We start from the raw sequence: 24522 nt of genomic DNA, 5'->3' as shown, positions 1-24522 counted from the left end.
TAACCAACACATGCCTAACCCTTGCTCTTACCCTTAACCTTACCCTAACCCTAAACCTAACCAAGTCTTCACCCTAAAATGAATGATTCCCCTCATGGGGACCTCCATTTTGTCCCCCTAAGGGAGGCGAGTCCCCACACGTGACTGTGTAAACAGATGTAGGTAGGTCCCCACAAGTATAGTAATGCTAGGACACACACACACATACACACACCTACACATACACACCTACACACATACACACACACACACACACACACACACACACACACACACACACACACACCTACACACACACACCTACACACATACACACACACATACACACACAAAACAAATGTTCCCTCCAATGTTGTCTGGGCATCAGGGCGGCCGTGGCGGTGTCATGTGACATGGCTGCGTGGAGCCGAGTGGATTAAGAGATTGGAGCTCCGCATTCATTTTTCAGGGACTTGGCTGAAACACTAGACCTGCACAGGTGTCTAGGAAAACTGAGAGACAGAAAGAGATGCAGAAAGAGCAGGGTTACAGTATATACAATAAGATGTAATTTTCCTCCTTCTGCATATTATTTTTTTCTGTCTTCATATTTCCGCCTTGTGTTTTGCTTACTTGAATTGCTGCATTTGTTATTAAGTGTCATACATGCCTTGTGATATCATAATGACTACATAGGGATGCTAATGCAAATAGGTGTACATTGAAATTAAATTCATTGCTTAAAAGAAGCATTTTAATACATTAGTATACTGGGAAAGAACATATCTTCCAAATCAGCATTCAGGTTAAGATTATGGAGGATGAGCGGTGCAGGTGAAGAGTGGTTATGGGGAGGATGTAGATAACGTAGTTCAAGTTGCAGTTTGATGGAGCCAAGCAAAGGTCAAATGGTCATTAAACCACAGTAACCATATGTCCTTGCTGGAGTGCAGTTGAGCAAGACAATGAACTTCAAACTTGGTAAAAAAAAATAGGCCTCTTGGTGTGTGGATGAAGATTAATTGCAGAGCCTCTTGATTTGTTTTTAGAATTAGATCAAATCACGGCTATAATTGTTAGAACAATTATTGCTGAACTGACCTGAGTTTCTGTGACTGTGTTGGGTTGCTTAACTTTCATGTTGTTGTTGATGGGCGTTCACGAACCGCCACCTGACACTTTGTTCACTTAAAGCTTTAGCAAATTGCTTGTTTAGCTAGGAGTGCGATATCTCAAAACTAAGAGCGGGCTTTTGCGCTGTGGTGTTCAGAGCTATATGGAGCTGCAGTATCAATGTCTAGAAAGTGAGGCAGAAGGTTTTGGTGGTGCTATAACTCCTGTATGACTTGGCCTTGAAGGGTTATGGAGGGATGTATGGAAAGGATCAAGTCACCAGTCTAAAATTGGTCGTGGCCCCTGAGTCACAAAGCTAGTCAAAAAGGGTATGGTGACAAAAACTACAGGTTCTGCTCCTTGTGTTGTGTTTGTGTTAAGTCTTCTAGACTTACATGGACCACAAAGAATACATGTGATATGTATTTTGCACATTTTACATTATGGAGCTAATACTTTTTCACTAGCTAGTAAGTGTCATTATATGCTTGCAATGCAGATTTAAGATTTGTGGCGAAAAAGTTTGAACTGTTCACTGAATTTTAAATTTTCCATTTTTTTTAAAGTGTCCAAACATTTTTAGGCCAGCAAATCAGTCATTTTACATACATACAAAGGACTCATACAAGTTTATTCACACACCTCATACATGAACACATGCATGCGTATCTATCTGTGATTCAGTTTGTCCAGCATAATTTACAGCGTCTTTGGGAAACCTTAATGTAGACGGTCACAAATCAGTGTGACTATGAAATAGAGAGCCACATGAACATTTACACACACACGTGCACACTCCAAATCTAAGCATATTTTGTCACACAGGCTCAGCCAGGACACTTTTAAGCACACTTGAAAACACACACACTCACACAGGCACGTGCACATGCACACATGAAATATAGTTGCAGCCACTGCACCGCTGAACAAGCTCCCTAAGGTGCTCACTAAATTTACTGGCTCCTCCAGCCACTTCAAACGCTCTCCATAACTTAGAGGCCAGACGATTTTATTGTTTCATGGAAGAAAGGAGGGTGAAAAAAGAGAGCGAAGGAGTGAAAGATAGATGCCCTGGGAAAAAATGAAATCCTCCTTTGTCTCAGACAATTAAAATTCTTCTGGTTTTGAGGCACGGGCAAAAACACATTGTAAATGCATGTACATCTTATGATAAGAACTTGAAGTTTAGTTATTTTCTTATGCCTCAGATGTATTTTATCCATGGACACAAGAATATAATAATGTGTGGTCCCTACCTGTCTTCGTCTCTATTTCTGTGTGTGAACCACCCTTTGAGTTTATATTAGTTTAGCTAGTTAAAGCTAATGATGTCGACACCCCTCTCCTGCGGGTTATGAGGCAGTGAGCTGGTAGCAGAACTTGTTAATGTCCACTCCAATAGTAAAACCTTTCCTCCTGGCTCTGGACTAATGATAAGCAAAAGTGACATGTCATAGACCCTCCAGCTTTAAAAAAGGACTGGTTGGATGGAGTTTTTATAAACTGGTATACGTTTCAGTTACTGTTTTCGAAGTACATTCAGGATATATGGAGGTTTCTACTAAACTCTTGTGCTGGCCCCCCACCAGGGGATTATTTTGCAGATTTTGAATTGTAAATCCTGTAGTGCTAAAAACAGCTATAGAGTATTGAGCAATAGCTTGCACTGGCTGTGTTTGAGACTATAAAACGTTGCCTCTATGTTTTATATTTGTGAAATCACGTTTGATCAAGGAACATCTCTTGACTGAATCATCCGTCATGTGTGTTCTTTCGTACGATTCAAATATTGAAAATCTGTTAAATGTGTTTTTATGGCTATTCTGTCCGGCGTTCTGTTAAATCAGAAAGATTGAAATCTTCTTGTGTACGCCAAGCATAAAGATATATGAGAGGTTGTTTTTACAGATGTCTGTGCAATCTACTAAAACAATCCCAGCTTGCATGTTTTGCGCTTCTTTCTTCCTCATAGTGTTTGTCGTTTAACATTGTCAGTAATCAAATACTTTTGCACCTCGGTTGTTCAGGTAAATGTCAAACCAACACACACACACACATGCACGCACGCACGCACGCACGCACGCACGCACACACACACACACACACACACACACACACACACACACACACACACACACACACACACACACACACACACACACACACACACACACACACACACACACACACACAGGGACTGGTTAGATGATACTTTGTATTTAGCAAATTGAGCTTCCTGGCAGGTGGTCCACCAAATGTTATCTTATTGAACTCTGTCCTCGTACACACACACACGCACACACACACACGCACAAACCAATTCAGTAGTGAGTGGAGGGGATCATGATGTGATAAGGAGGCCTCTGACATTAGGACGAGGATATACATGATTAAATCAACCTGAAGGAGAACAAAGACCCTAAGCAGACAGACACACACAAAGACACACACAAAGACACACATTCACTAAACATAAGGCTTTACGATATAGTACTTTTTTCCACCATTTTCCAACTGCTTTGTTTTTGTGCTAAGTTTCATGGGATAAATTGTTGATTGGAAAACAACATTTTTCATATACTGTATATATATATATTTGTGTGTGTGTGTGTGTGTGTGTGTGTTAGTGTCACGAGTGGTACCATCTGCTTGTTCTGATGTGTAGGGAAAACTCTGCATACAGTTGGTGGTCTCAGCTTCAGCAACCCCACAGATTATCTATCTGTGTTTGTATATGGATGTGTGTGTTTATCTGTGCGTGTGTGTGATTTTCAGCTCCTTCTTAAACATGTGTGTTGTTGTATGCACGCTGCAGCCCACCAAGTCAGAAAACCCAGATGGGACGAGGGATCATATTCTTGATTAAAAATTACAGAGGGAGTGCTGAATTCTTCTGTGTGTGTGTGTGTGGTGTGTACATATGATTATGTGTGAACACACACCACACACTCCCATATGTTGGTTTTGTACCTGCTCACACACTGAGTTAGGTAAAGCTTGGTTCTCATTTCCTGAACAAGTTGATAAATTCCAGATATCCTTCACACAGATGTGGCAGTGAGTGGATGGAGAGAGAAATGTGGAGTGTTCGCGGGAGGTGCGTACTTATTCTACGCAATTAACCTTTAATTAAGCAGGCAGAGGCAGAGGTGAGGCTGCAACGAGCCACAGAGGAACAATGCGCTGTCTGTTCATTTACTCAACTGTTATTGCCCTGGAGTTGGTTCATAGATAAGCTTGGGATGGATTGGTTCAGAGAATTTTGGAATGAAAGAATACTTCTCTGATCTGAGAGGACTGTTCGCTTTGGCTTGGTTATAATAGTGATCAGCATAAGCAATAAAAGCCACTGCAAACATCCCTGTCTTCTATATAGGATATTATTCAGTAATGAACACGCCACGGATGCCTTTTCATCTTGATCTCTAGGGTTGATAATAAGGTCTTGAGAAAACAGAATTGACAACAACAGCGCAAGGTCATTTTAAGCTTACTAAACATAATCGTTCAAGCTTTGGATATTTGTGGTTATATCTTACAATGTTTGGTCACTCTCAGACCTTTTCCTTTGGTGCCACAATCCTTTCAAAATGTCTTCTTGTACACAAGAAGTACAGGTCCTGGCCATGGGCATATTTTCATCAATCCCACTACTTAATGTGCATTATCTCATCTTTATGTTATTTTAAATGACTCCCATTGCGCTTTCTAAAATACCACCCTTTTTTCTACATATTTATCCCGAGTATTACATTTTTTTCATTCAAGCTGAAATACTCATATCATCCTTGAACATGGCAGCCTCTATTTATTTCTGAAATGAACATTAACTTTTCGTCATAGTTGCGTCTATGAAATAAAGAATGGTGTGTTTTTACTCGCTATAATTTTGCAATATTGAGACCATCCTTACTTATTTACTACATATTTTCAATGAGGGGGGTTCAATAAGTGCATTATTCAAGCAGTGGTTTAAGTAAATTCTGCTTAGCAATTATTACTGACACTATCTATTGTCTTGGCATTGAGGACAATCATAGGATTTTAATGAAGTACTTTTAATGAAGGAAGTGGATTTTCACATTAAAACATTAACCATTAACCAACACCTAGCTCCTGGAAGAAAATGACTAATTAAACGTAACTAAATATGTTTACTATTGGCTCATGTTGGTCCCATTAGGTAAAATACATGAAGCAAACTTTAAACATTTATTCAGGATACAGTATTAAAGAGGACTCAATATTATCATAAACGATTGTGAAAAACCTTTTTAAAAAGACACATTCTCAGAATGTTTTGCTGAATGAGGTCTCTGTTACATTGTGCTTATGTGCCCACCTCTGCATTGCTAGTTATTAGGATATACTCTCATACTGCTAAATACATATTGCACACAAAACATGATTCATTTCTGCTCTGGTTAGATTGATGTGTTCTTCCCAGGTCCAAGAGTCTCAATGTTTGGGTGAAAAACGTAACTTCAAATCAAACTCTTGGCTCCAAAATTTCAAAATGAATTCTGATACTCTGAGCGTATGTGATTTATGTCCTGTAGTAAATTCTCTGTCCATGTGCAACCTATTTTTGAGACAGTAGCTGGCAAATCAAATTATGTGTGCCGTAGACACCTCACATACTTTCTCTTTATTTATCTCTGTATTTTTTCTAAAACCAACTTCTCTCTGATCTGCAGGTTTAACTTTTTACAGCAGGTAGCATGGAGAGGCGATTTGCTCTTTTCCTGTCAGATATATCTTTGCCCTGCGCTGCCCTGCGCAACGCTGCACACACTCCTTTGACTATTTATGGCAGCAGTTAACTCCCAGCGCTCTGGTAAAGAGCTTCAGCAGCAGGTGAAGTCCGAGATACAGAACCATATCCCAGATACAGCGCATAAACTTACAGGGATGAAAAATAGCAGGGGCCAGGCGCACAGGGTTAAAGATTAAAATGTGTGTTTGTGTGTGTTTTAGGACTAGTAGTGAAATAGCAGATTGATTCCAGACCGGTGTTTCTGTGATTTTTTTAGAAAGGCAATACGCCCTGCCCTCCTTTCGCTGTAGCGCTGCCCCTATATCCATTCAACTGATGGATGGAGCCCGAGAGAGTCACAAACACACTGCAATGTCAGGAGGGAGGAGAGGACAGAAGAGAAAGGAAAAGAGGACAAAGGAAGAATAGAGATCTCGAAAAATTGCTACAGCCAGCCACTTCTCTGCTGTACTTTATTCTCTTTCTCTATTCTTTTGTGACACGCAGCTAAGTGTCCATTTTCTCTTCCTCATTCCAACAGAGGGATCCGACCCTCAGGCCTCGGACCGATTCAAAACAGCCTTCATTGTAGCACGATGTTTCTTTTGATTACAGAAGGTTCTCACTTTACCCCCAATACTCCGTGGCTCAGCATATCGAATTATCCCTGTGGTATGTAAGTGTGTGCATCTTTGAGTCAATATACAAGTGTGTGCAGATATGTAATCTACATGCGTGGTTCAAAGGGAGGTTTTGTCTTTCCAAAGTCAAGCTGCATTAGTTGTTGTTTTATTTCGCCCATTATCCTTGCTATGATGTTAGAAGCATCTGTTGTTGTGTATCAGTACATGTCAGGGGGTTAAAACGTGTATCTAAGAGGCTGGGGAATCGTTGATTTAAGGGGTGTACACTTGTATTCAATCACCCTTATTTTAAGTAATCATACTACACATGCTATTTTGAAAACAAAGCAGTGAGAAGAACAGCATTTATCGCCAAAAGTGGCCTCAGAGAAGACTGAAAAATCTTCCATATCCATGTCTAAATGCATATCATAACCACATTTGGGACTCAAGCGCAGAGAATAGAGTTGCATAGTGTTTAATAAATTGAGTCTGACTGGCCAATAAAAATGCAGTCTGCTTCAGAGGGGACATTCAGGGGTCAAGGGCCCAGCCCCTGATCCACACAGGCAGCAGTGATTCTGTGTTTTCCGCAAAACACAAACGGGTGAAATTCATACTTCAGCAATGTCAACTTCCCTCTGCAGCGCTGTCACTTACAGCACAGGCCTCAGAGAGAGAGAGAGAGAGAGAGAGAGAGAGAGAGAGAGAGAGAGAGAGAGAGAGAGATCCTGTATCATTTCCTGTTCTTCCAAGCAGTGTCTTTCTGACCTTGTTCATGATATGCCTCCATGCTTCTCAGTATCCTCCTGCCTGGCGCTTAATACGTGGTTCCGTCTGCCTGTCTTACTCTCTGATGCTGCTTCTATCTGTCTCCCTGTCTCTTCCTCTCGACCTGTTTCCCTCCATCCTTAACTCTCTCTTCTCCTCCCACGTACCCACTGCCTGCAGCTGGCACATCACTCCCCCTTTCTCTCCGGGCGACACGCCATATGCCGCCTCTCCTTCTACACCCATTTCTGACCACACGGTTTAGAGAGAGTGTTTTCTGTTGCTCTTGGACTGCGTTTTCAAAAAGGCTTTCCTTCGCCCTGTCTGTCCGAAACTCAGACCCCTTTTTTCCAACTACAAGTGCTAGTTCTGGCATCGTAATAACCGGCCCTACACACACACACACACACACACACACACACACACACACACACACACACACACACACACACACCACACACACACACACACACACACACACACACACACACACACACACACACACACACACACACACACACACACACACACACACACACACACACACACACACCACACCCCAACCCCCTCACTGAAACACCAAATATTTCATTTTCTAGGCAGGGACGAGGAGGCGAGGGATGAAGGGGAAAAAAGATACAGTGTATTTATGAAAACAAACTGACGGGTGCTTTGACGAGTGCAGCTTAGATGGTGGATATATACCAACAGGAGAGGTGAGAGGCAGGTAAATGTAAACTTTCATCGCATTACCATCGACGGCTTGGCCTCTGATCGCGTTCCCTGGTTTCTTAAAAGCTCTCCTCTGACCAAAGTCTAGCTTCTTCTAATTCCACACAGAGCTCTGGGAATTTATTCAATTACCTAAAATGATCACATAAGAAAAAGGCCTTCAGAATCTGCTGAGGTGCACAGGATAAGCTTTCAGAGCTATCTACAGAATCTCTTTAATTCACCAAAAGTGTGTGTGTTTTAAAATGTCAAAGTGCCTCAGAGTAGCTTTTTTTTGCTGAGTCCATTAAAATCTCCCACATCCTTCTTTGTGTAAATAGGAAAATTATTTGAGAGAACCAGTGTGCGTACATGTGGAAACTGAAGGAAATATTGATTTTTATTTTCATGGCTTTTGTATTTCTTCTTACATTTACAACCGTTTTTGTGAGGTCTATCCTAGAAATTATATAGTATTATATAAAAGCTAGCTTTGTTAGAACATAAAACTTTTCAAACATATTATTAAAAAATTCCTAAAAATGTATAATGTCCATATGATACCAACTCATATTTAAATTAAAATGTATTCTTCTAATTTGGTAACATAATAAATGACTAAAAGTTTCTTCAGTGACAAGTGTAAAATAATTTTGATTCACTTTGCATCTCCTCATCCTACACACAAAAAAGATATGTTACGTTACGAAATTAAAGCATTTATTTTTGCTGTTCAGCATAATATATAGGTTGCTAAATTTAGCGATGCAACAAACAATAATCTTCATATTAAGTTAGTCTGAGAGTTATTTGATTAGCACTAACAAGTCAGAATGTTGACAATCACAGCTCCTAAAGCCCAAGGTCACATCTTTAATGAATTTGTTTAGCCTGAATTAAACTCCAAAACACTCAAAACCTGAATATATTCATCACTAATGAGACACAAACACAAACGAGACAAAGAAAATCAGCAAAACACTTCACTTTGAGAAGCTGGAAATACAGGCTGTTTGCCGTTTTTGCTTGGAAAATCGACTACTGATTGATACTGTATACATTTTAATGGTTTAAGAACTATTTTTTATAGTAATTTATATGAGAGTTTGCATTAAATAACTAATGTTTTACTGACTTACACCTTCAAACAATTATTAATTTCCCAGATCCCATATCTGTGAGACAATACAAAATGTGAAACTCATATTGTCTGTACTCCTGCAGAGTTTTAAGGATTGCTCTAAATTGAGGTTAAAGAGTATCTTTTCAGCCTTTTATAAGACTTGGCGTTAGCATGGAAACACCACCCAGACAGCTACACACATGCACACACACACATTAAACATGTAGGCGTGCACACACTCAAACACAGAGTGCTGTGTTAATGAGAGTGTAGTCTCCTTCTGTTTCACTTCTTTTCTGCCCCAGCAGGGAATATAAAGTTTAACTGCCGTTTTGCTATCAGTGACCCTAAAGAGGAAACACACTCACCACAGAGAAAGACTACTAATTACCCAAAACTCTGTGGGTGTCTGTCCTTCTGTGTTATGTGTGTGTGTGTGTGTGTGTGTGTGTGTGTGTGTGTGTGTGTGTGTGTGTGTGTGTGGTGTGTGTGTGTGTGTGTGTGTGTGTGTGTGTGTGTGTGTGTGTGTGTGTGTGTGTGTGTGTGTGTTTGTGTGTGTGTGTGTGTGTTTGAGTGTGTGTGTGTGTGTGTGTGTGTGTGTGTGTTGTGTGTGTGTGTGGGTGTGTGTGTGTGTGTGTGTGTGTGTGTGTGTGTGTGTGTGTGTGTGTGTGTGTGTGTGTGTGTGTTTTAGAAAAACTTTAGGTGGTGGTCAGGTTTTAGATTGGTAGGTGTGTTGGGGGTGCAGGCTAATTTATGTCAGCACTATAGTGAGCTCCTAGATTTATTGACGGTAAGGCAATACGGAGAGATCTGCTTCTTCAAAAACGCTCTGTAGTTCTCCCTTTGCTCCACACACACACACACACACACACACACACACACACACACACACACACACACACACACACACACACACACACACACAACTTATTGCCCTCCACCTCCCACCTCCTATTATACAACATGTCTGTCTTTCACACCGAACCCGACTGTAACTGTAGAGGCCGTGCTGCTGCTGTGCTGACGCAAAGGACATATGGTCCCGAAAGAAACCATTAGAAGTATTGGGGGGTGGGGGGTGCACTCTCTCTCACTCACTCACTGACACACACACACACTTGCACTGTACATGGCCCATTCCCCCCTTTAGCCATCCCTATAAAATGACAGAATTCTTGAAATGTGTAGAGGGATTAGAGCAAAAATTGTACTTTTAGAGGGAAAGTGAATTTACCAGCAGAGATGGGACAATGATTTGCAAATGGTTCGGATGGGAGTATCAAGACAAGGAAGGAAATGGCTTATAAATTGTTGGGAGCAATGTCTGTTTCTCTGCATCAAAAATCCCACAGCTGTATAATGTACTACATCTGTTCAAAGTTTAAACGGTCATTTATGTGCAGAGTACAGTGGGATGTATTATCTTAGAGATCAGAATACCTGTTAAGATCCTCTGTTGGGCTGCCCAAATCCATTTTAATTCTATCTCATGTTATATTTTCTAACAATATTAAAGTCTCGAAGGTTTTATCTTAAAGCCAGAATTTTTATATATGCGATGTTGGGGTTGCATCTGAAGTTCTTGTGATTTATTTTTACCTTTAAGACTCCTTTTGCTTTATAAAGTGCCACCCACATGTGTATACTTGTTCACAACTATATATTTCAGTTTTAATAGAGGCATGTATCTGTAGTGGCCCTGAGTGTCTCTTCTGTTGAGATCAAGCAGAAAGAACTTCAAAGTCTTGTCTCAGAAAGTCTTTTTATATGCAGGCCTGCGTTTTCTCCCAGTCGTTGTCGTTTCAGAAGAGCTGAAGGCTTATAAAAGCCATGTTAGGGTTATTATGAACATCCTATCTGCTACAGCCTTCACTGACGTGTGTATGTGTATGTGTATGTGTGTGTGTGTGTGTGTGTGTGTGTGTGTGTGTGTGTGTGTGTGTGTGTGTGCGTGCGTGCGTGCGTGCGTGCGTGCGTGCGTGCGTGCGTGCGTGCGTGCGTGCGTGCGTGCGTGCGTGCGTGCGTGCGTGCGTGCGTGCGTGTTTGCGTGCGTGTGTGTGCGTGCATGTGTGTGCGTGCGTGTGTGTGTGTGTGTGTGGTCATTAGGCAGGGCTACAGTGGAATCCGTTTATCTCAATAATTTTGAAGATCGCTTTTTGTGAGCCTGTGAGGAGGAATTAACATCCTGAGTATATTGGCCATTAGAGAGAGCTAGACCAGTGTGTGTGTGTGTGTGTGTGTGTGTGTGTGTGTGTGTGTGTGTGTGTGTGTGTGTGTGTGTGTGTGTGTGTGTGTGTGTGTGTGTATGTGTGTGTGTATGTGTGTGTGTATGTGTGTGTGTGTGTGTGCAAGTATACATGTGTGTTTGTGCTTATAAGTGAGTGTGTGCTAGATGAGTGTGTATGTCAGGAGAGCTAGTTTGTTTGGCTAAGTGAGGCAATTTTGGTCTTTAAGTATCTCATGTCACTTCCCCTCAAAAAGGGGCAAGTGATACAAGCGCTCCATTCTTAGCAACACACTCACTTACAAACATCTGTATGGGCAGGTACACATACTCATGCATACAATTCAGGCTCCAATTTAGAAATATGTGTTTGTATTTAAATACTTAGTACTTAAGTATAATTAGGAAGTATTAATATGAGTTTTATACTTCATGTAGGTACCTCTAATTCCTCTTCCCACTCACACACTCACTATTGTTTTGTGTGCATTCCCATGTCCTGCAAAGCCCAAATTAAACTAATCAAATGACTAATCACTGATATAATTGAAATCAAAGTATTTAATCCCTAAAACAGACTCAGTGACATGCTCACAGAACAGATAGAACAAATATAAAACAGAAGAATGTAAATAGTTGCTCGTCAAAAGCAGCCTAATTCCTTTAAGTCAAGTAAGATGTTACCTGATTGGTTCTCCACGGTGGTCCTCTGATTAACCTGACCAGCCAGAAACCCACAGACTTTGATCAGTGATTGGTGAGGTCACTCGATGAGGTCAGCCGGCGTCTGCCGTGAAACTGAGAGGGCCGGTGATGAAGTATTTGAAGAGCATCGTTCCAAAATGACACGTGACACCTAATTGTACCCAAAAAGTAAAAGAGGTGATTACTGGCATGCATGAGGGTAGAACTCGTATTGATTCAGATTGACTTCATCAACCATACACACTCCGTCACTTAGAAAATCACGCAGGTTTTTAACAACCACAGGTATGTTTGAACCGTCAAGAAAATCTATTATATTGGATATAAGACTGTTTGATATAGCTGAAATCAAGAGTACCATTTGAATATGTTCTTATTGAGTGCCTCATGAGGTGGCATACGCAAATCACATAAGAAGTGAAGTGACCTGAGTTCCATTGCAAAGTAGATTTGACTTTCTAGTTACGACATTCATGTTGAGTGTTTTTTACAATTCAAAAATTATGACATGTTATCATTCAAGATACCATTTCACCAACAACAAGAAGTTGAATCACAAAAATGTGAGCTTAAATGTTAAGGCAGTTAATCCGTTTATCAGAAAATTGACTGGGAACGATTTTGTCATCTTCAAGCATAAATACCAAACATTCAATTCAACAATTGTTTCCGGCCGGTGAGAGTATTATTAGACTCTAGTTAATATTTGTAAGTTTTGGACATAACAAAACCTTTGAAGACATCATGTTGAACTTTAGTTATTGTGACATTTTGTTGTACTTGTTTCTGTACTTCTACTTCTCCTTTTTGTTGCAGCCATTTTTATTTTATATAACTATATGGCATATTTTGAATATGCGTCACCCGAGTCCCTCTCTGTCCTCTTTTCTTCCTAATTGGCTTTTCCCCCCTCCCCACTGTCTCTTTCATTGTCCCTGCTTTAACATCTCTCTTCGCCCCCCCGCTGCTTCAGAGGAAGATGAACTCTGAACAGCTGGTGCTCCCTGCATGCCGTGAGTTATGGTGCGCTGCTGTCCTCTTGGCTTTTATCGATAATATTACACTGGCTGATGTAAATATGACTCTGGCTGCAACAACTCTGCTTGTCCTCTCCATCAACCAGATACAAAGCTGTGTGTGTGTGTGTGTGTGTGTGTGTGTGTGTGTGTGTGTGTGTGTGTGTGTGTGTGTGTGTGTGTGTGTGTGTGTGTGTGTGTGTGTGTGTGTGTGTGTGTGTGTGTGTGTGTGTGTGCGTGCGTGTGTGCGCGTGTGCGCGTGTGCGTGCGTGTATTCAATAGCAAGTGGAGAGGTCAGGGGAAGATTCACTGTGTATCTACTGTATGTCTTTGCGTGTTTTATATTCACTTCCTGACCCCTAGACACTCCTTCCCAAGGTAGAAGCACAGCGTTAGGGTACATGCACTTTGCAGAGATCCAACATGACAAACGGCTCTGAGTTTTAAGCTGGCTAAAAGAAGATCCTGCCCTCGTGCGTCCATATATTTTCCGTCTGTCTATGCAGGGCTGCGACTTCCCGCAGTGCTGTAAATAATATGTCTCTTCACGGGTCAGTGTCTCCATGCACAGAAACATGACTGGATTTTACTGCCACATTGAGTTTTATGGATGTCGTTTGTCTTTACATTCCTCCATTTTTGCCTGAATTAGAGGTGGTATTCATTATCATTACTGCAAAGACAAGAGGTAGAGAGAAATAGACACAGATCAAGTAAAGTGTTGCTAAAACAAGACTACACACACACACACACACACACACACACACACACACACACACACACACACACACACACACACACACACACACACTTTGAGCCATCATCTGCATTGTATGTGCTGATTAGGTTTGTTGGTGCTCTGACCTGAAGGTGTAAATTCTACATTAATGCCTTGTCAATTAACCTAAGTGAACTCTACTGCTCTAGCTATTAAAGATACTACGCACACACACACAAGCACGCACACACACACACACACACACACACACACACACACACACACACACACACACACACACACACACACACACCTAGACATGGGCATACTTACAAATACATAGTCAGAAAAGCTCATCGAGCTGCAGCTGCTACACACCCACACACTCGAACCAAGTCAGTCCATCCACACACACACACACACACACACACACACACACACACACACACACACACACACACACGTACACACACTGTACCACATTCACTGCATTCTGCCATTCCTCTAACACAGGCAGGCAGGAAGCAAATGTGTCATTTATTGGGGCCTGTTTCCAATCTGTGCTGATGATGAATATCTCCGATCCCCCCCATGCTGCTCCTGAATATTCTGAGACAAAGGCCTCTTATGAAATTATACTGTCATTAGAATGACTGCTCTGATTAGATACTGGGACCGGATTAGCCATCTGCTTGGCTCTTGCGCAGAGGAATGATATGATCTGAACGAATTACCATGTATGTATTGGAGGGTTTAGTTTCAAAATATGATATGCTGTATTCATTTTGAGAGGCTAAAAAAATTCCCTGTGTGGTGGAATTCTTTAAGGCACGACTCTTCACTACGGCAGGGTACTGTGATGTTGATAACACTATATCGGTCATTTTGTTTAAAATAAATGGTCATTATAAGATAAAAAAACAACACTAATTATCACAATAATTCTGAACTAAAGGGGAATAAATCAGATTCTAAAATATTTAAGACCAAATTTGAGTTTCAAATACTAAAACATAAAGAATTCAACTTGTTTATCTTGGCTCCTTAAAAACGACCGATTCACGAATAGATATACCATGTTTACAAAAATACTTAGCCTGATAGCACATATTAAGCTAATGAAACAGCTCTATGTTTTGGACAACCCTATCCAAGTAAATATTTTACATTTTCAATGCCTCTTACAGTTTAGGTCGTTGCACTTGCTTCCACATGTCACGCAGCATAAAGAATGGAGATGGTTGTAGGCAGCGTGCCGGTGGAGTTGCCACTGTGGAATGGACATATGCAGCAATTTATCACTTGTCTCTCAGCACATGTGTGGGTGGCCCGGCAGCGGGTATTATTGCAATTTGTGAGCAATTGACAGTAATCCCCCTCTTTCTGCTTGTGTGAAAGCTCATCATCCCCCCGCTCGCCGACAGGCACGTCTTCACTAGAGATGACCTCCTGAGCTTTGTGTTGCAGCTCGTACTGTATATCATTATGAGATTGTCTCAAAGTTGCTGTTGGTGGTCTGGAGAGGCCTCTCGAAGTAAACAACTACACTCAGAGAAACTAAGCTCAAATGAATCCTTGCAGATGTGGACTATATGAAGGGCTATTCAACTACTTTCATGACAGAGGAAACACTGATGCATTTGCTTTAGTCTTTACACCAACGTATTGTATTGGGGTGAATCGAGATGACCCACAAAACATACTTTAAATTCGGAGGTCATTCTTTCACCTGTGGCAGGTTTGAGTAGTGCCTGAAAACTTCTTCTGAATGTCCTCAGTTGTTGAGGATCTAGGAGGAAGTTAAGGGTTGTGCCGCTGCTCCACTGTCTGACTTTAGTTTACTTGCAATGCCTTATTCAATCCAGGAAGCATGATGTGTAGCCACTGTGAAGAAGTTAAGAGGAGGAGGTCAGGGTGGATATTTTGGCGTTCACAGTACAGACTCTGACACCAGAGACAGAGTTTTGCGTCCCACATGCTGTTTGGTTTAGGCTACTAAAGCACTTGGTTAAAATCAAGGGAAAATTGCGGCTTTGGTAAGAAATTTAAGTCAACACTTCCTGTTTCATGCTTCGAGTCAGTATTGACTTTTTTAATATTTAACCAAGTCCACGATCTTTCCTTAACTTTATCCAAGTTTTTCTGAGTAGCCAAGAGTGAATTTTGTAGGCAAAGCAAATAAAAAGTGAATGTTTTGTTGGTCGGTTTCATTTGAATATTCCTTCATTATGTTGATCCTGCTTTTGGCCACACTGTTTACCAAACGTATTTGCCGTTAAAATGTAGTTTTTTTTTATAGACAGTGTCATGCTGGCTCAATTGACACTATAATCTATAGAGTTCATTGACAAGATCATCATTTATGGATAAAACAATTACAGTAAAACCATTGGCTAGATTTCCATAGTTTAATAATGTTAGATATAGTGTGTTCCCAAACCTGCAAAAAAAAGATCTACATGCTATGAGAGCTTATTAATCTGTAGTTACTTAATGTATAGAAGCTGAACGGGGTTCGATAGGGACCAGCAAGATAAATATAGACAGGAAGTTGTATGTAAGTTTATGTTTAACTTTCATGTCAATAAGCTGCTCCGACCTTCTTCATTTACATTAAATATATATCTGAATGTATTTATTTTTGTATTAATACTCAAGATGTCATGTGAGGTGAGTTTAAGGAGTACCAGCTTAGACTATGCAGTAACAAGTTTTGAATTAATGTATACTATTGTAGTTATGTGTTTCTCTATATAGTTTGCTGTAAAAAGGAAGTGTTACATTATGATTTATAGTCTGGCTTGAAGATGAATCACTGGTGCAAACAGCAACAGTGTATGGAGAAACTAAACCTCAGTAAAGTGTAATGATGCATTACGAGGCAGTTCCTCCGCATAAGCCCCATCTCTCAAATAGCTGTGGTTGCCATATGTTCAGATTGACTATAATTGTTAGTTTCCTGTACCAAGTGTTCAGAGGTTTGCAAGCATTTCATATACCCTACAGGCAGAATTAAAAAGCAATCATGAAATTCAATTCTTCCAAATAAAAACAAATGAGCGACACGCCGTGCCACATGCCTATTTACAAAGCAAACACTTCCTTCATCTTACGCGATGCCCAAATGAGACCAGAGCACAGCAACAAGTGTGATGGATGGTTTGGTTTAATGAGAGAGAAGTCATTTAGAAGATGAAAGTAGATACATTATTAATGGGAATTCTTGGAGGCCACAGCATGGAAATGGGATTTGCAAAGCTTCCACAACTAATACATTAAACACTTAGCAAACTGTGAAGATATAAAAGTAGGAGCTACTGTGAAGACGGGGCAACAATACCAACACTTATGATTGACTGATTAAATCAAAGTGTTCCTTGGAAACAAAGTTCAGCTGATTGAGAACATCTGTTTTCTTCATGCATCTGTCGTTGTATTAACATTATTAGTGTTACATTTGCTATCAGCATGACTGAGATCGGCAATGTTGGATTGTCGGTAGGCCCACTACATTGATCCAAACGGAAAAACTATTTGATGGATTGCCATGAGACTGTTTACAGATGTTCATGGTGCTCAGAGGATACTTCATTCTGAATTAGGTGATTCTGGGATTCCTTGAGCACCACCAGCATGTACACATTTCGTTTTTTTGCCTGGAACATTCAATGTAGTGGATTGATTACAAGTACATTCATGGTTCCTAGAGGATGAATCCTAATGATTTTTGGTCATCCTTTTGACTGAATGCCACATGCAGGTTAACGTTTGTTCTCATCCTGTGAAATACTGGATTGGCACCACATTTTTTACAGACATTCATGGGTCCCAATTCATGTATCGTAATGACTTGTGATTTGGGTGGTGCCAGGCATTGGCTTTTAACTCAAGCAGCTCTTTGTACAGCATGGACTCTCTTGATTCCTTAGTTTGTTGATATCATCAAATGACCGCTGAAACTGCTTTTTACCTTGCTAAACATATTTATAGGTGGGATCTTAGTTAGAATGTCCATTGAATCTTCTGTGAAGTTGCTCATGCTAGAGCAAACATACTGTGTATATATTATTTTCAAAATTCAAGTTTTCAACACCAATGGAAATCCTTTACATGACATTAAACCATCAATGTCTTGTCATAATACCATCACAGTGACAAATGAAATTCTCTATATTAAATATATAAACTTGTGCAGCTGTCCTCAACCCACCCACAGAGGCTACAAAAAGTATAACTATTCTATCCAATGTATCAGGACACAGTAAAACAAAGCACCAATCACATAACCAAAACTTCATGTCAATCCTCTTCATGCCATAAAAACACCATGTAGTATGATATATAACAAGACGTGTCTCTCCGGTACAGTATCACTACAACCCCTGACTCTATCATGGAACTATTTACTGCCCATATGGCTGGTGACACGGGGTCAAGCCTGTGTTTCAAGTGAAAGTGTTGTAAAAACCCTGCATACAGGAATGGAGACAAATTCAAGCATTAGCACATTGCTAATTACTGCGGGTCGCTTTTAATAAATTCTTTCCTGACATACGAGTTCCAGCACTGTAAAAAGGGAAGAATGCTGCATGAGGGAAAAACATTAAGTGATGCTGCAGACTTAGCTATAAGTGGAAGGCGTGGGTTGTATGTTAAGAAATACTATACTGGAATATCTCTAACATTCACACAGGACACTGAAGATTTTAAGAATACTCACTTATAATATCTTGAATACAAATAGAATCCTTGCCAATCATAGTAAATAAAGTCAGTTGTGAAAGCTGCGCTGCAGAGCTCTCTGTGACTAATTTGATATTATGTTGTTTTGTGTCACTGTGCTTTCTTTGCTGTTTTAGTAAAACAAATTTCCAAAATAAATAAGGATCCCGGCTCTGGCCTTTTTTCACACTGACATAACATTGTGGTTTCATAGTTGAGTCTTCTTTTTTAGTTGTTGCTAGGGTGGGGTAGACTTTGCCTCGTGTTTCTAGCCAAAAAGGCATTTATTTGCTTTTCCACGAGTTACATGATCAGAAGCAATTCTGGTTATCTGATATTATTAAATGTCCCAGCCTTATGTCTCCTTTGATCCAGAACGCACTGAGGTTTATCTGACATATTGGTCCCATGGCAGTTTCTTAGTTGCTTGCCGTATCAAAATACTCCAAAGGAGCAGGTTAAGCTCGGTTTGCAAGTCATTGCCAATATGCTTAACAAACTGAATTGATTACACATGAAAATCCATACAAACTGCTTTAGTTTGACACTAGTTGGTCAATTTAAAATGATCAAGGATAAAATAAAAAGTCAAACGTGCTATACTTTGCAAGTCTACCAGGTTTAATTAACAAAGAAAATCACAGTAAAAGCACACCTATACGTCTGCCCGAAAGGAAGTGGATTCATGGAGGGGCTGCACACTTTGCCCTCTGCACACTTTGCCAAATTCTAGACGATAATAATACATAATTCCAAACTGGAGTGTGTTTGCAGTCATTTAGAACAAGCCCACAGCGTTGACATAAATCAGGGGTGCGTGAAGCTCATATACCTGCATGTCTGCACACTGTGGGTTTGACGAGAGACAGGTCTGAGGGGATTTCACCGTAAAGGTTAGGAAGCGTGAAATATCTGAGAAGTGCTGGAGCCCTTCTCCTCTCCAAATTATAGCCCAATGCATGCAATACGGTCTTAGTGGTTGAGGGGAAACGCCTTGGCAGCGCATAAAGGGCTCAGTGTGCGGCTGAAATGACCGTGCGACTCCTGAAAATAAACAGGAATCAAATGGAGTGATTGATCGAATAAATTAACCATAGCAGTGAGCGCCACTCTCACTCTCTCCCCATGCTCACACTCTCCCTTTCACACACACACACACACACACACACACACACACACACACACACACACACACACACACACACACACACACACACACACACACTGCTACTGATCAGCTCCAATGACCAGCCTTGTAGAAAAACAGACACTTGTTGCTGTTTGCTCCAGTGCTCAGGCCAGCTGCAATTTCGGTGTAAATGTGTTCCACAGCAGTTTGGTGGTGGCGGGCAGTGGGGTATTGGTGTGTTAGGGTTTATTTAACATTCAGTAATCACTGTAGCTGCATGAGGGCACATTACAGGGCTTTTTAATGTACCGTCTTCCCCCCAGAATGTTCTGATTGCAATAAAGTGGAAGGTAAATGCACCAAAGGGCATTCTGACGTTGCTGAAACAGCTAGTTGTACGTGGATATAGAGGTTTGTATTTCTGTTCATTAATGACTTTTGGTCATCTTCGGATATTGCCATGGTATTATAGTCTTTGACTGATTTTGTGAATAATACTTAATATTGTTAATGCATACTTGTGTTTGTTTCGCTTTGTCACATTGCACTATTAACCCTGAATGTTATGAATTACATATGTTTATCATTGTAGTCAAAGTGTTGCATTGGGAGCTTTTTTCCTTTGAACTTGAGTATAATGATGTGTTAACACTGGATGTGTTGCTTGACATGTGTGGTTTCTGTGGAGTTGTAGATATAGGGTAATCAGAAAGATCAGATAGTGAGTCTATGCATCAGATTAGAATTTAGCAGAAATCTTCAATTGAAGTTGTTCAGTTGTGTTTGTAGTTCATTCAAACTGTGTGAGTATAACATTTACACGGAAACTTCCAAACGAATGCATTGAGTGGATGCAATAAGTAGGCTGCAGGTAGAAAAGCTGTGTGAAGAAAAGAAGCAGAAATTATTCTCTTTTCTACCTGATTTTGTTTGTGTTGGTGTTTGCCCGTGATGAACATGAAGGTGATGCTTGACTCATCTTTTAACTGCCTGTGAAATTGCTGTGTTTTGTGCAGGCCTATATAGACTAGAGTGGGCTTGAAATGTAAACCGTCCAATCTGATGAACCTGCCGACCGGTCAGAGCCTTCTGGAAATGAAGACAAGACTCTCACACACACACACACACACACACACACACACACACACACACACACACACACACACACACACACACACCCCTCCCTGCTGCTTGCCTTTGCGGTTTATTGAAATCCCCTCCTTGCTCTATAGGATAGCCCCGGCCTCTGGGGTAACAAGATAGATGTAAACAACCAATTATTGGATAGGCCCTCATTCATATCCCTTTAACCGGTATAGACACAGAGGCTCTGGCTTTAATAATTTCTCTCTCTCATGCCCAACATTGGGATGTCTGTCTGAAAGAATGTTACTCATCAACCCCTTGTTGCGCTCGTCTCAGGTCAGTCCTGTAGAATAAAAAGCCACGTCCCCTCCCTTGTACCCCAACCACAACACATAGGCTTTGCAACACACACCAAAACACACATCTTGCAATAATCAGCTCAATTAGTGCAGGTCGTGGTGGAGAGCGGCCGAGGTGAGCGGTGGGAGGTTGTGAAAATAGGGGGTTGTCTATTAGGGGAAACGCGATCTCCATTCATCAGCGGCCGTAATAATTACCGTTTGAGAGCCAGAGCCCTCTGATCAAACTGATCCGTGGAAACAAGTGGTTTACAAACACTGTCACGGGCCAGTCAGGGGACTCACCCCGGCACTGTGCACACCCGGAGGTTCTTAGCATGAGTGCAACCAAGAGGATTTGTATTTGTATTCCCATTGTAATTGACTACTTTATTTTTGTATTTGCTCTCATATATCCTTTCTGAGGAAGTGACTTGTTGCTCCCCAATCAGATGCAGAATTAAGAGCTTATAGGAGAACAAAAACAAAGACAAAGTGAGCAGGTGTTGAATGAGACATGTCAACAGGATGAGTTTCTTCAAGTTTTCAAACGTTTTCATGTCAAAGATTTTTTTTAAATCCCTATATTTAATCAATTTTAACTCTATTCTGACTTAATGTTGCCATATCTGAATGCCTGTCATAGAGCAAGGTGGGATGACACACTGAACAAAATTAAACGTTGACTTTAATGAAATGTATTAGGTCAACAGATTCCACATAACTGTATCAGGTTAGTTGAAAGGAATAATATTACGTTTAAATGAAAAACATTTTTTTTTTTTATTCAAGTCAACTTTTCAGTGTAGCTGCCTGTTATTCTCATGTATTATTACATTACATGTTAGACGCTTTTATCCAAAGCGACTTACTTGTGGGCAATCCCCACAGGAGCAATTTGGGGTGAAGTGTCTTTCCCAGGGACACAACACCATGCTGACTGCAGTGGGGTTTGAACCTGTGACCCCTTGATCCCAACACCAAGGCTCTATCCACTGCGCCACATGCCTTATCTCATCCGAATAGCATGAATAAGACCCGGATGGAGCTCTTATAAGCAGACCCTATTTTGGTTACATCTGCCCTCATCATGCCCCATAATAGTCCAAATGACTAAGGACAGAGTAAGCTAGGGATGAGCTATATAGGCCTTTATGCAACCACTGCTGACACAGAGACACATGGCACAGGGAGGCAACATAATAGTGCCAACAGTCAAAGCTTAGACTAAAAAATTAAATTAAATACAGTAGTATATGTATATTTAGATTCCTGTTTCTCTAAACAGCCTGGTAAATTATTAGGCCTTAAAACGCACATCTGAACGTCCTTGGATGTAAAAAGAGACGATACACACCCTCAGTGGGAAATAAAGTGACCACTGTGAGTGTAGCAGCACCTCTTTCACCAGGGTGAGTGTGTGTGTGTGTTTTGGGCTCATTTACTAGACCTTTCAGTGTGTGTGTAAGATGGATGGAGATGATAAGTTTTTATCTGAGATCGGTTTTAACAGTCACGTCTGTCAAACAGTGTTTATAGGCAGCAGGCGCTCATTTTCACTCATCAGTTTCTCCGATGTTCATCAGCTGACTGAATCAAAGTCAACAGAGTAAAGGCAAGTGATTTAATGTCGCGTCTGATATATTGTGATTTATGACGCTGTATTTGTATGGATTATTATTATCTCTTATTAAATTAGGGAATACAACTCATTCATAATTAATGAAGATATATATTTTTTTCGTGTATGCATTGTATGTATAAATCGCTTCCTTGTTTTCCTCGCTATCCATTGCAGTGGAGCCCCCGGTCCCCTGACGATTACCATCAGTCAGCTTAATGCCGTAATACTCTCTGAACTGCGCTTCAGGCGAAACCCAAGTCAATGTATTAAACAAAGGGGGAACACAACACGGAAACAGGGATCAGGCTCCTCTTACGGACTCCTCATCTCTTGTGATAAACTAACTTCATAATTACACTATAACTCATTTTCAGCAGTCCGACTCGGATGGTATAGCCCATCGGAATAGAAGGTGGCTACATTTAATTTAAAACCCCGGAAAACGTAGGCCTATATGATTTTAAATATTCTGCTGATATTTACATGCAAATGTATAGAGGCTTTATAGAATAGAGGGCTGCAAATATATCAAATTACGCCTTTCAAATATGAAATACCATGCATTATAATCATAACCATAATTATAAAGAATAACAATAATCAAAATATGAATAATACAAATGATGTTATTTTCACATGTATGTTATTATTGGTATTCTTAGTAGCATTGTAATATTTACTTTATTTTTATTTTTCACACTGCCTACCTTTCATTTAATTAACAAGCGTGTTGTGTGAGTGTATGCACGTGTGTGTCCGTGTGTCTGTGTGTGTAGTTGGAGGCAGCAGTCTCGAGTGATGTGATACTGTGTGTGGGTGTAGCTGACAATCGTATCTCTAATGAAGAGGTCCCATGGTGAAGCGATAGAAATCTACCAACTGGTCAATCTGTGGCCCAACAGTCAATAACACACATGCCCGTCCGCGTGACACACGTCCCCATACACCTGACAACACCAACATAACATTTATGACACTGTTTTCATTATGCTGCTGCCAATTTTGAGGATTTGCATCGAGACAAAACAACCTCTTCATTTTTCATCAACAAGTATCATTTTCTCCTCTGAATTATAAAACCTATACATTCGCCTTTTCCCCGCGTCATGTTATCTTAATCATCACATTGAAATGATTGCTCTGCTCTTCAAACCCTATCTCCTAATCCTGCTGTGATTATGATATCTGACTTCCATCTCCCACTATACTGCACCGAACCGTGTTAGCCAGACGACTCAAATACAGTGGTGTAAATAGTACATTTACTCAAGTGCAATTCTGAGAGACTTGCACTTTCAATGTGTTGCTACTTTGCTACCTAATTCAGAGGTGAATTGTGTTATTTTACTCCAATACATTTATGTAATACCTTTAATTACTTTGGACAATTGGATTAATAATGTGAAAATATTAACAACACTTGTTAGCTACCCTGTATACAAAGTCATTCAAACTAGCTGCACCTTTACTACTTTGATAACACTTTAATGCACCAATAATTATAATCAAAATATATATTATTCTGGAATAGGCCAATCTGCATAATAAGTACTTTTACTTTTGGTACTTTAAGTATATTGTGATGCTAATACTTGTGTACTTTTACTTGAGTAACATTTGAATGCAGGACTTTTAATTTGTAACAGAGTATTAGTACTTCTACTATTAGTTATCTGAGTTCTCCTCCCAGCTCTGATGATATCTGACTTCCATCTTCCTGCACTGTTGCACTGAACCGTGTTAGCCAGACGACTTAAATACAGATTGAATTGTTTGGCTCACCGGTGCTGCTGCCGCTCGGTTTCCTCTCCACTGTTCCCCAACACACTCTCCCTCTCTCCCTCTCTCCCTCTCTGCTCTCCCTCTCTGCAGCACCGCGAGCTG

General features: G+C 40.6%; 1 long non-coding RNA gene across 1 annotated transcript; it reads right to left on the bottom strand.

Moving 5' to 3' along the window:
- Positions 1-307: 307 nt before the first annotated feature.
- LOC117560767 lies at positions 308-24484 on the bottom strand. Its single transcript, XR_004571241.1, has 4 exons — positions 24421-24484; positions 14925-15009; positions 11985-12156; positions 308-491 (listed from the first exon to the last, which is right to left on the bottom strand). It is a non-coding gene; the product is annotated as an uncharacterized LOC117560767 (long non-coding RNA).
- Between the last annotated feature and the right edge of the window lie 38 nt (positions 24485-24522).

This window comes from Gymnodraco acuticeps, unplaced genomic scaffold (genome assembly GCF_902827175.1).
Source record: "Gymnodraco acuticeps unplaced genomic scaffold, fGymAcu1.1, whole genome shotgun sequence".
NCBI lineage: Eukaryota > Metazoa > Chordata > Actinopteri > Perciformes > Bathydraconidae > Gymnodraco > Gymnodraco acuticeps.
The sequence above is the reverse complement of the archived record's forward strand: the minus strand, read 5'-3'. Positions and strand labels throughout refer to the sequence as shown.